Source organism: Trichechus manatus, unplaced genomic scaffold (assembly GCF_000243295.1).
Source record: "Trichechus manatus latirostris isolate Lorelei unplaced genomic scaffold, TriManLat1.0 scaffold00033, whole genome shotgun sequence".
NCBI lineage: Eukaryota > Metazoa > Chordata > Mammalia > Sirenia > Trichechidae > Trichechus > Trichechus manatus.
The window spans coordinates 21001050-21014593 of NW_004443969.1; the positions used below are offsets into that span (position 1 = coordinate 21001050).

Consider the following 13544-nt stretch of genomic DNA (forward strand, 5'->3'; position numbering starts at 1 on the left):
ACTGATCCTGTCATCCACGGTTTCAAATCTGCTTCTCAGGCCTTCCATGACAGCATCCATTTCTGAAATCTTGTGTTTTATCTTTTGGATTTCTAATTGCTGTCTTTGTATAATTTCTAGTTGTGAATTTATTTTGGCATTTTGTGCCTGCATTATTTTCCTGAATTCTTGCAGTTTTTTGTCAGTATTATCCATGAATTTTTCTATTTTTTCCTCACTTTTTGTCTGCTTTTTGCTTCAGCTCTTGGCGAATTCTCAGTATCAGAGATTTGAATTCCCTATCAGGTTGTTCTAGTGCCTTTTCTTCCACTGGAAAGTCATCTGGTGTTTTATTTTGGATGCCTCCTGGAACTATCCTGTCCTGTTTTTGTAAATGTTTTGATATTGTCCACTGTCTTCGGGGCATTCAGTAGTGATTTTTCTCATTTATTGATTGTAGATTTGTTTGTTTCATCTCTTTTTTTTTTTTTAATTTGGCTATGTCGGAGCAGGCGGGCTGTGTTTTCTTTGTTGTTTGCTCATCTGTGGGCACAGTACTTTTCGCCTCCTTCTCCAGTTGGCACTGTCAGTCACTCAGATATAGTATGGCAGGGTAGGTGTAGTTGAAGAGGTGTCACGGGGACTGGTTGTTTGTAGCACTTACACAGCTGCCAGGGTGGGTCGGTAATCAGTGCAGGGCAGGTTTCAGTAGGCTGTGCATGTGCTGCTTGGTGGTGTGATGTTAAGCGCATGGTGCAGGTAGGCAGGATGTAGCAGGGAGATTGTTATTGTGGAGCTAAGATGGATTTGGGAGAGAGGAGACAAGAACAGGAGCCAAAAAGATACAAACAAACAAAAAAGAATGCTAGGGGAGCTTGCTGTTGGAGTGGAGAGACGAGAGACTATGAAATGGAGAAAAACAGAAAGGGGAAGAGGAAGAAAAAAGAAAAGAATGAATAAATAAAAATTGGAAAGGTTAAAGGACTGCAAAGTTCCCAGGGATCCCACCGGTGCAGGTATGAGGTCTGGGGAAGTCGCTCTCAGGTGTTGCAGTACAGCCTGGCTAGAAGGTGCAGAGGTATACAACACCAGGTATTCAGGGAACAGAAAGAGAAGGAAGATATAGAGAGATGAGAAACTGAGTAATGAAGAAAGACAAAAAGGGAAAAAGAGGGAAATGAAAAGAAAAAAAAAATTAAAAAAAAGAACACGAAAAGCCCCCCAAAAAACAGAAAGAAAAAAAAAAAATGAAGAAAAAATGTGCTCAGGGATCCCTGTGCACATCTGTGCAAGCTGAGGGGGCCGTCTCCTTGCCACACAGCACCGCCTGGCTAGAAAGGGCTCCCAACTCAAGAAAAGGAAAAGAAAACAAACAGTTCAAAACAAACAAACGAACAAAGGCCCTGGGATCCCAGCAGCACAGCAGCCCAGAAAGGGAAGCAGCTCCACACTTGAACGGAGCTCCACAGCCCCTCAGGAAGAAGCAAAGATGGTGCGTGGAGCCAGGTATTAGAGCGAAAGTAGGGGGAGGTGGTGAGAGGTAAGGAAGAAATCAAAAGAAGCAGAAAAGAAAGCAACACCAGCAGCCAACAAATGGCACTCAGAGAGCCAGCTAGGGCAGAGCCAGCCTGGAATCCAAGCAGCTGGTGTTTCTCGGACAAGAGACTGTGTCCGCGGGAAGCAGAGGGGGCCGAGTGTGTGTACAGAAGGGTAGGGAGTGGAAAGCATATATCACAAATTACCAGAGCTCTACAGCCCCTCAGGAAGAAGCAAAGATGGTGCACGGAGCCAGGTATTTGAGCAAAAGGAGGGGGAGGTGGTGAGAGGTAAGGAAGAATTCAAAAGAAGCAGAAAAAAGCAACACCAGCAGCCAGCAAATGGCACTCAGAGAGCCGGCCCTATCGGGTGGGTGGAATCTAAGCAGCCCATGCTTCCCGGACAAGAGATTGTGGCCGTGGGAAGCAGAGGAGGCTGAGTGGGGGTGAAGAAGGGTGGGAGGTGGGAAAGCATATATCGCAAATTACTGGTTTTTTCTCCCTCTGGAAGCTCCGTGAAGCTGCTTTCTCGTACCCCCTGTTTACTGGTCTCCGATAGGAGTCTAAGATGGCGGATCCGTGCTGCGTTAGCTGGTAGGGGACCTCTGCATGAATCTCTCCTCGCTCTCCATTCTCTGTCAGTTTTCTCACTCCATTTGGTGCTTGGCTGAGTTCTTTATCTCTTCATTTGATGTTTTAGGGTTTCAGGATTGTTGTTTTCTCTGTTTGGCTTAGTATTTTGGATCTTTGCTGTGGAGGGACGGTGTGGTGCTTCTGCCTAGGGTGCCATTTTGCCAGAAGTGTCCTCTATTTCCTTTCTTGATTGTCACTTTCTAGTTTGATGTTCTTTTACAATTGGTGAATTCCATTTCATGTTTTCTGTAATATCCATTACATCTCTTAAGTAATAAAGCTGGCTTATAGAAACATGAAGAGGTCATGGGCTTTACAAGAAAGGTATAACACTAAATGGAAACATGCTTTGCACACATTCTTCATTATGTAGAACCCCTTGGAACCAAGTGCGGCCGGGATGAGGCTGACTTGTGGTTGACTAACTTGCAAAAATTTGCATGCCTAATAAGTGTCAAAAAGATAATTTGGACTCAGGCTCAAAGGCCAACCTCTTTGCATTATGCCATGATGTCTTTCTGAGGGCTCTGTGGGTGCTAAGCCTCTGTGCTTTTAAAGCCTTACCAATAAATGACCTGGATGACATCTTTGTGAGTTGTTGCTCTTGTGCTGGAGGCAAAGTTATAGAAATGGTAATTCAAAATAAAAATAGCTCTCTTTTACCTCATAACTCCAAAACAAAATTAAAATAACTGGAAACATTTTTTAATTGTAATATTTCAAGAAAGAAGTAAATGCCATATAAACAATTAATGACAGGGATTTCTTTTGAAGTGCCTTTTCCAAGGTATTAAGGAATCTATTCAGATTGCATATAATTGTCTGTTATAGATTGAATTGTGTCCCCCCAAATTATCTATCAATGTGGTAGGCCATAATTCCCAGTACTGTGTGATTGTCTGCCATTTTGTCATCTGATGTGATTTTCCTATGTGTTGTAAATCTTACTTCTATGATGTTAATGAGGCAAGATTAGAGGCAGTTGTATTAATGAGGCAGGACTCAATCTACAAGATTAGGTTTTGTCTTAAGTCAGTCTCTTTTGAGATCTAAAAGACAGAAGCAAGCAGAGAGACAAGTGGACCTCATACCACTAAGAAGGCAGCTCCGGAAGCAGAGTGCATCCTTTGGACCAGTGGTTCCTGTGCAGAGAACTTCCTAGACCAAGGGAAGATTCATGACAAGGATCTTCCTCCAGAGCAGACGGAGAGAGAAAGACTTCTCCTGGAACTGCCACCCTGAATTCAGACTTCTAGCCTACTAGACTGTGAGAGAGTAAACTTCTGTTTGTTAAACCCATCCACATGTGGTATTTCTGTTATAGCAGCACTAGATAATTGAGACATTGCCTATAACTGAAATTCAGTAGAATTTCTTTATCATAAGAAAAATATTAACCTTTATTCTTTATAGTTTAGGTAGATTAGATTGTAGCTTCATATTGTGAAAATGATATTATGAAAATGTATGTATTCTATCCCCTTACACACTCAACAAATGTGTGTGAGGGGATAGAATGCATACAACAATGAATGACATATTGCTTTCTCATCAGTTTGCTTATATTGATTAATAAGATACCTGTGTAACATTTCTCAGTTAACTAAAATACTAACTATACGGTCTGCCCCTAAAACCTTTTGGATACATGTAGTACAGAGCATTTAAAATAACATATGTGGAGAAAAAAGACTCACATTCAGGTACATTAAATAGCAAGTACAAATATTAATCCCTTGACTACCTCACTTTTGTAGACCTTTTTTTGAGTGTATGGTATACTTAAAAAAAAAAATGCAAACTCAGTGCTGTAACAACTTTGTCAATTAACTAATTTTACAATCTGTGATTTAATTGCAAACTTTCCAAGTACTATAAACACTAGTTATTGTTGATGCCCTTTCTATGATTTCTGCAAACTCCCAAGTAAAATAAATAGCAATGCATTCTGCTCAATCCTTCATTGATAATCCTGTCCACCTATAAATAGAAAGGAAAAGGAACCCTAGTAAAGCCAATTTATTTTATATAACATATATATGATGAAGAGCACATCAAGATTTTCATTAAAATAGAAACTCACATTGGATGTTTGCTTGCAATGCTGACAGTATGCTCACAACTGTTGGTTCCAAAAGAACATTGTGAAGAATTTTAATGATCCGAATTGTAAGAAATGCATTAGCATTAACTAAGGCAGTGAAAATCTCTGGTTCTCATTTGCAAAGTTCCCCCTTTTTTATCATTTCCTTTCTTTATGCTGCGCTTTCTTACAAAATTTTGGATAGGTATAGACTTTCAGGAAGATGTGAGATTGATTAGGTAGTAACAACTCAAAATAAAGTGATTGGATCTAAAAATAAAGTTTTAACTAAATAAAATGTGGTTAATTTATATTTTTGACTAAGAAAAGAGCCATTTTATTAATATTAAAATATTTGAGTTTCTAATTATCAAGAATTGTAAGAAGAAAGGGAATAGATCATCAAAAATAGTGTTGTGCCCTTCCATCTTTCAAGAAACCAAAACCCAACCAAACCCACTGCCCTTGAGTAGATTCTGACTCATAGTGACCGTATAGTACAGGGTAGAACTGCCCCACAGGGTTTCCAAGGAGCAACTGGTGGACTGAAACTTCCGACCTTTTGGTTAGCAGACGAAGCCAATAAGCCAGATACTAACGGGGAGAAGTCTGAAGCCAAGAAAGCTGAAGCCAGGGGCAAGATTAAGGAGAGTCACCTCAGGGCCAATGCTGGAGAGGAGAAGCTCCACTGCAGCTGAATCCCATCCTAGCTGAAGGAATTGGCAGATATTCTCTGGGATGTACTCAAGAATGGTCAGGGCTAGCTAGAGAAAATGTTCCACAGCCATATCCAGGATTGAAAAACAAGAGATTATTGCTACTGTCTCAAAGCCAGTTGTTGGTCACAAGAATGGTGGTACCCAAGTGTTTAAACTTGGTAAAATGGCTAGGTATTACCCTACTGAAGATTTGCCTTAAAAGCTGATAAACCATGACAAAAAACCCCATTAGTCAGCATGTGAGAAAATGAAAGAACATCACTCCTAGATCATTCTGCTCATCTTCACTGCTGGCCTCAGAGGCAAGAGTGTGGTTTTTATGAAGCAGCTGAGCAGTGGCTTGCTATCTGAGACTGGACACCCTGGCCTCAGTTACATTTCTCTAGGTAGAACACACCATAAATTTTTCATTGCCACCTCCACCAAAATTGGCATGAAAATCCCAAAACATCTCACTAATGCCTACTTCAAGAATAAGAAGCTGCATAAGCTCAGACACCAAGGAGGTGAAATCTTCAACACAGAGAACAAGAAGTACATGCTTACAGAGCAGCACAAGGCCGGTCAGAAAGCTCAGGACTCTCAACTTATGCCAAAATTCAAAGATGTTTCTCAGCTTCAAGGCTACCTGTGAACTCTCTCAGATATGGAGACAATCCTCACAACTGGTGTTCTAAATTTCTTGCAAAAACTCTAATTAAAAAAACAGAAACATTAAAAGTCTTGTATACTAGCATTTATTTTCAGTTAATTATTTTAACTTATGATATACAGAACAAGTTTACATTTGACCAATAAAAATATTCATAATAGCAAATTCCAAGATCTTTTATTTTAAAATTAGATAACATTTTGCATTGGAAAAGTTTGAATCCATCTGGAAATTATAACCAACAGGTAACAAAGGATTGTTGCTTATAAAGAAGCTATACAATCCAAATAATCACTTACTATTATTTTTGCCTAGAAATAATAATGAGTTTTTTTTCCTTTAATATAATACTATCAAGTTAAAATCATAATGCTCTCGACATAGCTCTAGCATTTCGGATGACATTTTTTTTTTTCTTTTTAGTTTATCATATAACACATAAGGTGAATGTAATGATTAACAACTTTAAAAGACATTGATTCTATTTTTAGAAATAAGAATAGACACTAATAGATAAAGTGTGTACGCTTTATCTATAAGGAGATTTATACTATGTTATTTTGTTATTTAATGAATAGTACCGCATTAAATGTTGCTTGGCTTTGGGAAAAAAATCTAGTTTCCATAGAACACAGATAAAATATTTGAAGAAAAAGAGTAATGCCTGGCTAATGAGGGAGTCTTGGGAAGAAGGTCCTTATACTTGGGAAACGATTGGAATTAGTGAAAGGTTAGTTTATTAATATTTCACATTGAAAATTAACAACACTGTATAAAACTTTCAGGAAAATTGACAACCATGCATCTTACTACTGGAAAAATGATTTCATTTCTTGAAGACATCCATGGAGATATTTTGCAGCACTTAGGAATCATCAAAATTGTAGTACTTGTAATATGGGAAAATAGCCTTCAGTAATAGCCCTTCCCTTAAAATGGTGGCAATTGCCAAGGGCTTAATATGATTTGGTAAAAAGTGCCTTGTGTACTTCAATCAAGAGATGATTTAATCTTATTACAAAAACTGTAATGGTTTTATTGAACTCCTATCTAGTCTGTATTGGTCTAGTCATGTGGATGGAAAATTACTTCCTCTTTTTGTTCCTTTAACTTAAGATGTTTTGGAAATGGAAATTAAACTTAAAGTTATCAAGATAATGTAGTCGATGCTAACAACAAGAAAACTTTGAAGTCAAAGTAGATTAGTTGGGAGGATGTCAGTGAGGCGTCCATGAAGTGCTTAGATGCTCCATACCAGTTACAAGGGGAGCACTCTTCTATGAGAGATGGGGAGATAGTAATTTTTCTGTGTTATCTTTGAAATCTCCAGCAAGATACCTTTCTGCACGCAGTATCATAATTCATAATGTCCCACTGCCCCATACAAGTTGCACATACCTACTTGAGAGGTTGACAAGCCAAGAATCAATTACTCCAATGAAAATTTATACTCTGGATTGAAAAAAATAGATTGATTAAAGGTCATATATGATGCAAATGTAGTTGACAATTTTTGTAGATATAGTGAAAAGTGAACTATAGGAGATGATTACGAAGAGAGGGTGGGTTTTGAGATTGCCCTGGGAGATTTTTTTTAGTTATCCCTTTGTACAATAAGAGAGACTTAAGAATTACCAATTAACAGAAAAGATGCTAGTGATCTTAGATACCTTTGCACACAACAATCTTTCATTCCTCAGGGTTGGTTCACTTAGCCCCTACATTCAGTCACAAAACTCGTCTTGTCTCTGGAACAAATCTGGCTTTTAGGAGAAAAAAAATATGGTCTCAGGATGAAATAAATATTATTTTTGTTCAAAATACGTAACTCCCACAACTAGGCTCAGGGTTTTTCCTTGAGATTAAGTCCTTGTCCTATATACCACTTTTAGGGAACTCAGCATCTGTCATGCAAGAGTATTCTGTGCCATATTCCCTCTGTGACAAGGATTTTTTATTATTGGTCCAATTCTCTCAGTGCTTAGAGACGTGCTTTTGAACCTTAATCCTTGAAACTGGAATCCTGTCATTCATTGTTAGATCTATTGATTCTGGCAAGGTACCTACCTGGAATTTTGCCTGTTTTATGAGAAGTTCATGTGTTTTTTAACCATTGACTCACTCAGATATTGTTACCACCTAAAATTTATTTATTTATTGAATAATCAATAGGTGCCAGGAACTGTGCTAAATGGAGGGATACTGTGGTGAACAAGATGAGCATTTTTATTTGTTCTCATTTACAAGCTGGTGGAGAAGATTGGCACTGAACATGTGATTGAAGAGTGATGGAAGTTGCAAGGAGCAAGACAAAGAGCTATGGAAGTGTATGCCCAGGTACCTATCCTGGTCTGGATGGTCAAAGAATAGCTTCTAGGGAAAGGATGTTTGGGCTGAGACCTGAAATAGGAATTAGCAAGTAAACATGGGCAGAAAGATATTTAAGGAGAAGGAAGTACATAATGAAGAACTAGACTCACAAAAGGACATGGTGGATTAGAGAAAATAGAGGTCAAAATGGCTGGACTGTAAAAGGCATTGTGCCAGTCTGTTTCTTTTCCAGCAGGGATGAGACTTGCCATGACTACCTGTCCCACCTGTTTCCAGTTCTGTGCATCCTACTGTTTCCTGTTATTGAAGTCTGAGAGTGATCCGAATATAAAGAAGCTTAGAAGATGATTAGTAGAGAAACAGAATTCAAGGACAGTCTAGTGAAACTTTAAGTAGGATGTTAAGAGAGTCTAGTGAGAACTGAAGTTCAATGTTCAGAGGTAGGATTGAATTAATGAGTCAGGTGTGCTGTGAGGTATGTTATATGGGGAGTTTAGCAGTGGACCCTCACTGTGAGAGAGGATGAAAATTGAGCTCATATACCAAACTCACTAACATTGGAGCATTCACAAAGAAGTTTTCATAATAAACATGCATTATGTGAATAACTTGAATCAATCTGGGACTACTTGATTTCAACATAAGGCCATTTTATAAAAGGTTTCACTCCTAATGCCTTGAAGGGGTAGCAAAAGGGATGTGTTAGGCAGCCTCTAAAATGAGCCCCAAGGATTCCTGCCTCCTGTTGTGCATGCCCTTTTGTAATCTCCCACCTTTGAATGTGGGTTGGACTTAGTGACTCACTTCTAACAAATAAAATATTATAAAAATGATGGGATGTTTCTCATAAAACTAAGCAGTCAATTACCCAGCAATTGCACTCCTGTACGTTTGTCTCAGAGAAGTGAAAACTTATGATCACACCAAAACTTATACACCAATGTTTATAGTAGCTTTATTCATAATAGCCAAAAAAAAAAAAAAAAAAAAGGGAACATCCCAGACGTCCTTCAATAGGTAAATGACTTAATGAACTGTGGTACATATACACCATGGAAAAGAAGAACTATTGCTGTACCCAGCAACTTGGGTAAATCTCGAGGGTATTATGCTGCGTGAAAAAAGCCAATCCCAAAAGATTACATTCTTATACCACTTACATAATATTTTAAATGTCCAAATTTTAGAACTGAAAACAGCTTAGTAGTTTTGAGGGTTTAGGGGCAAGGTGGGAGGGGGAGAACAAGGTAGGTATGGTGATAAAAGAGTAGCATGAGAAAATTGTAGTGATGGAACTATTTATAGTATCTTAACGCTGGTGGTGGATACATAAACTTACACATGTGCTAAAATTGTGAGTGAACACATACACATCCATACAAATAAGTAAAAGTAATACTGGAGAACTCTGAATGAAATGGATGGCTTTTATCAATGTCAATATCCTGGATGTGATATTTTACTACAGTTTTGCAAGATGCTACCGTCGGGAACTGGATAAAGGGTACATGGGATCTCTGCATTATTTCTTACAACTGCATGTGAGTCTATAATTATCTCAGTGAAATTTTTAATAAAAATGATGAGTAGCCTTATGTCAAGGCCCTTATGTCAAGAAATTGATGTCTCTGGCCAACAGACAACAAAGAACTGAGGTCTAGGAACAGCCAACTGAGTGGGCAAGGAAGTGGATTCTTTTCTCAGTCAAACCTTGAGATGATTGCAGCCCATATCCATACCTTGATTGCAGCTTGTGAGAGACTCTGGGCCAGAGCTAAGCCATACCAGGATTTCTGCCCCACAGAAAATGTGGGATAAAAAATGTCAGGTTTTTTTTGTTTTTAATTGTACTTTAAGTGAAAGTTTACAATTCATGTTAGTCTGTCATACAAAACTTTATACACACATTGTTATGTGACTCTAGTTGTTCTCCCTGTATTGTAACAGCACACTCCTCCTTTCCACTCCAGATTTCCCGTGTCCATTCAAACACCTCCTGACCCTCTCTGCCTTCTCATCTCACCTCCAGACAGGAGCTGCCAATTTAGTCTTATGTATCTACTTGAGCTAAGAAGCATACTCTACATGAGTATCACTTTATATCCCACAGTCCAGTCTAATCCTTGTCTGAAGAGTTGGCCTCGGGAATGGTTTTAGTTTTAGGCTAACAGTCCAGTGGCCATGTCTTCTGGGGTCCCTCCATTCTCAGTCAAACCATTAAGTCTAGTCTTTTTATTAGAATTTGAGTTCTGCACCCCACTTTTCTCCTGCCCCATCAGGAAAAAATGTTAGGTGTTTAAAGCCACTGAGTTTTGGGGTAGTTTGTTAAGCATCTGTAGATAATGTAGAGAAGAGACACACAACCGAAAGCAACATATTCTAAAAATTGTCTTCATTTAGTTCCTCAGTGTCTCCTAGTGTGGCAGTTTTTTCAGTCTCCCTGCTCCTTTCAACCTACCCCCTAAATAAACAAGCAATCAAGCAAGAAAACAAGCCCCACGGCATATCTGTGTGCCCTCTGAATACGCTCCAACTCTACGCCACCCTGTACTTAGCCTGCAAATACAACAGGTGTGGATATTCCCGGTCACCAGGTATGGGCAGGTGTGGATCCCTTGCTCTATAGCTTCTTTGAGTCGGACCAGTGGGAAACTGTGTCAGGAGACTAGAGGGAAGGAGGAGAGTGAAGTTGAATTTTTCTTTCCTGGCTCTCTCCCTGTGAGGTCACTGTCATGGAGGTGACTTGGCTGTATGTTGACAGTCACTACCCTCTCAAAGCAACCTGCTGTCCTAGACTCAGGACTCTCTTCTCCCATGCTGCTCTCTGTAAGTTTGTGGGTAGTTAACAGATCTGATGCTATTAATTCTGAGTTCATGTACTATCTCCCTGTGGTTCCCCTATGGTCCAAAAATACTGTCAAATTATCCTAATCTCAGAGTGCCATAGGATCACTATGAGTCAGAATCCACTCTACGACAACGGGTTTGGATTTAGTTATTTGCTTCCTTTGATACTCAATGGTTTTTCGATCTTATTCCCCTTTTTATTCTGTCACCCTTTTTCCATCTTCAAGCCCTTTCCTTTCACCCACAGACTTGCTTTTCTTTTTTTATACTGGGTGAGCTGGATGCCATTTCTAATGCCAGTCAATTTAGTTTCTCTGATTTTCTTTCAGGGCTCAGAACCAAACGCCAGAGAGTGTGCCCTAGGAGACAACAATTTGGGAGTGTTTGTGAAGATGTTATTATTTTGGGCTACTGTGTAAAGTTGTGCAGTTTTTATGGGGCACAATGTCTCTTGTCAGAGGGAGTAAATGAGGGCTGAAATCCAGACCCTGCTCCACCTCCCAAGCCTTGAAGCCTAGTAGAGGGTGGCCTCTACCTGGAGAAAGGGAAACATATTTTTTCTTTTAAACACACCTTGCACTTGCAAAGTCATTCTCCCAAAGGGGTCCTTTTGCTACCCAGGGTGGGCCTACTCTCCAAGAAGTACAATGGTACTCTATGCTATCTGAGGTCTTGTTCTGTCTCAGTCACATTAGGATTGCCATTTATAATGTAAAAATACTGCCTAGGGCAAAACTCTTTCAGACTCAGTCACCACTTGTCTGTCAGCGGAAGCTTGCATGTTGTCATGATGCTGAACAGGTTTCAGCAGAGTTTACAGACTAAGATTGACTAAGAAGAAAGGCCTGGCAATCTACTTCTGAAAATCAGACAATGAAAACACTATGGATCACAATAGTCTAATCTTGTTGTACATGGAGTTACAATGAGTTGGGGCAACTCCACAGCAGCTAACAGCAATAGGAAGCTGAAGAGGATATTTACATCCTGCTTAAGTAAACATAACCATTCTATTCCCCTTTAGCTGGCAAAATTTCCTTCATTTGTAATATCCCTGTATTCATCATCTATGGAATTTCTCTAGCCTGTTGAATGATGGCCAACATGATTGGGCTTCAATATAAACATGAAATTTAGCCATTATGTAAGATATTTTTAAAGCTAATTTGGTACCTTAGATTCACCAAAACCTTATGTGTTTAGAGTTCCTCTCAGCCAGATACTGCAAGGTCATGATTTATCAGTAGAGAAAAATTAAAACGCAAGGGACAAATGCACATACAGTTTAAGCATAAACATGGAATAGTAGTTTTTAAAAAGTATTAGGGAATTTGAATTAAAGCTGATCTGTGAATTATCCAGAAACTTATTCATTCATTCATAGCATAGTCTCTTTGATTGCATTAGGACATCCTCAGCTTTGAGGACCTTGGGTCCATGTGCTTTACATAGGAATCTTGTTTCTCCTGCACTGGGTGTGCAGTGGTGTTCCCAGAATGATGGCAGCTATTCTCAGGGAAGCAGGGGCTTATTTCTATGAATTGGTGCTCCCCAAAGTGGTGCTGGAACATGACTCTTTCAGTGAAGTTGAAGCTTTCGCCATACAACTTAACCAAAAGGTACAGCAAAGGGTTCTGGACAATAATTTAATTTGATATGATTATGTGGTTGATATGGATTCATATCAGCATTTCTTGAATTTAAAAGATTACACATTTTTAATTTTATTATTCTTTGTGTAAATATATAATTTCATTGAAATTCTGAAGTTTGCACTTATTGTCATGAAAATTGCTCTTTAAAATTATCTCTGCTATGTCTTAATGCATTTATTATAAAAATGTCAGGTTTTAGAAATAATCATTTTTTATATAAATTTTTTTTATTCTACTTTAGATGAAGGTTTACAGAACAAATAGTTTCTCATTAAACAGTCAGTACACTTATTGTTTTATAACATTGGTTAACAAACCCCCGACATGTCAACACTCTCCTTTCTCGAGCTTGGAGGACGTTTTTTTTTTCTTTGGTGAAAATATACATAGCCAAAGTTACACCATTTCAAAAGATTTGCATATATAATTCAGTGACATTGATTACATTCTTCCAGTTGTGCTGCTATTCTCACTATATCCTTTTCCAAATTATTCCATTGCCATTATCTTCAACTCACTGCCCCGTACGCTTGCCATCAAACCTTTTGAGTTGCTATTGTCAGTTTGATCTCACACAGATAATTATTATTATTATTTTTTGTACCTCAGATGAATGTTTACAGAAGAAATAGTTTCTCATTAAACAGTTAGTACACATATTGCACTATGACAATGGTTAACAACCCCACAACGTATCAACACTGTCCCTTCTCAACCTTGGGTTCCCTATCACCAGCTTTCCTGTCCTCTGCTGCCTTCTAGTCCTTGTCCCTGTGTCTCATTAGTCCCTTTTTGTTTTATGGGGCTGTCCAATCCCCAGCTGAATGGTGAACCTCAGGAGTGACTTCACCACTGAGCTAAAAGGGTGTCCGGGGGCCATACTCTCAGGGTTTCTCCAATCTGTCAGGCCAGTAAATGTGGTCTTTTTTTTTAGTTAGAATTTTGTTCTACATCCTTCTCCAGCTCTGTCCAGGACCGTATGTTGTGATCCCGGTCAGAGCAGTCAGTGGTGGTAGATGGGCACCATCTAGCTGTGCTGAACTCAGTCTGGTGGAGGCCTTGGTAGCTATGGACAATTAGTCCTTCAGACTAATCTTTTCCTTGTATCCT

General features: G+C 39.0%; 1 pseudogene; it reads left to right on the plus strand.

Moving 5' to 3' along the window:
- Window positions 1-5097: 5097 nt before the first annotated feature.
- Window positions 5098-5583, plus strand: LOC101356622 (60S ribosomal protein L6 pseudogene; annotated as a pseudogene).
- Window positions 5584-13544: the final 7961 nt, after the last annotated feature.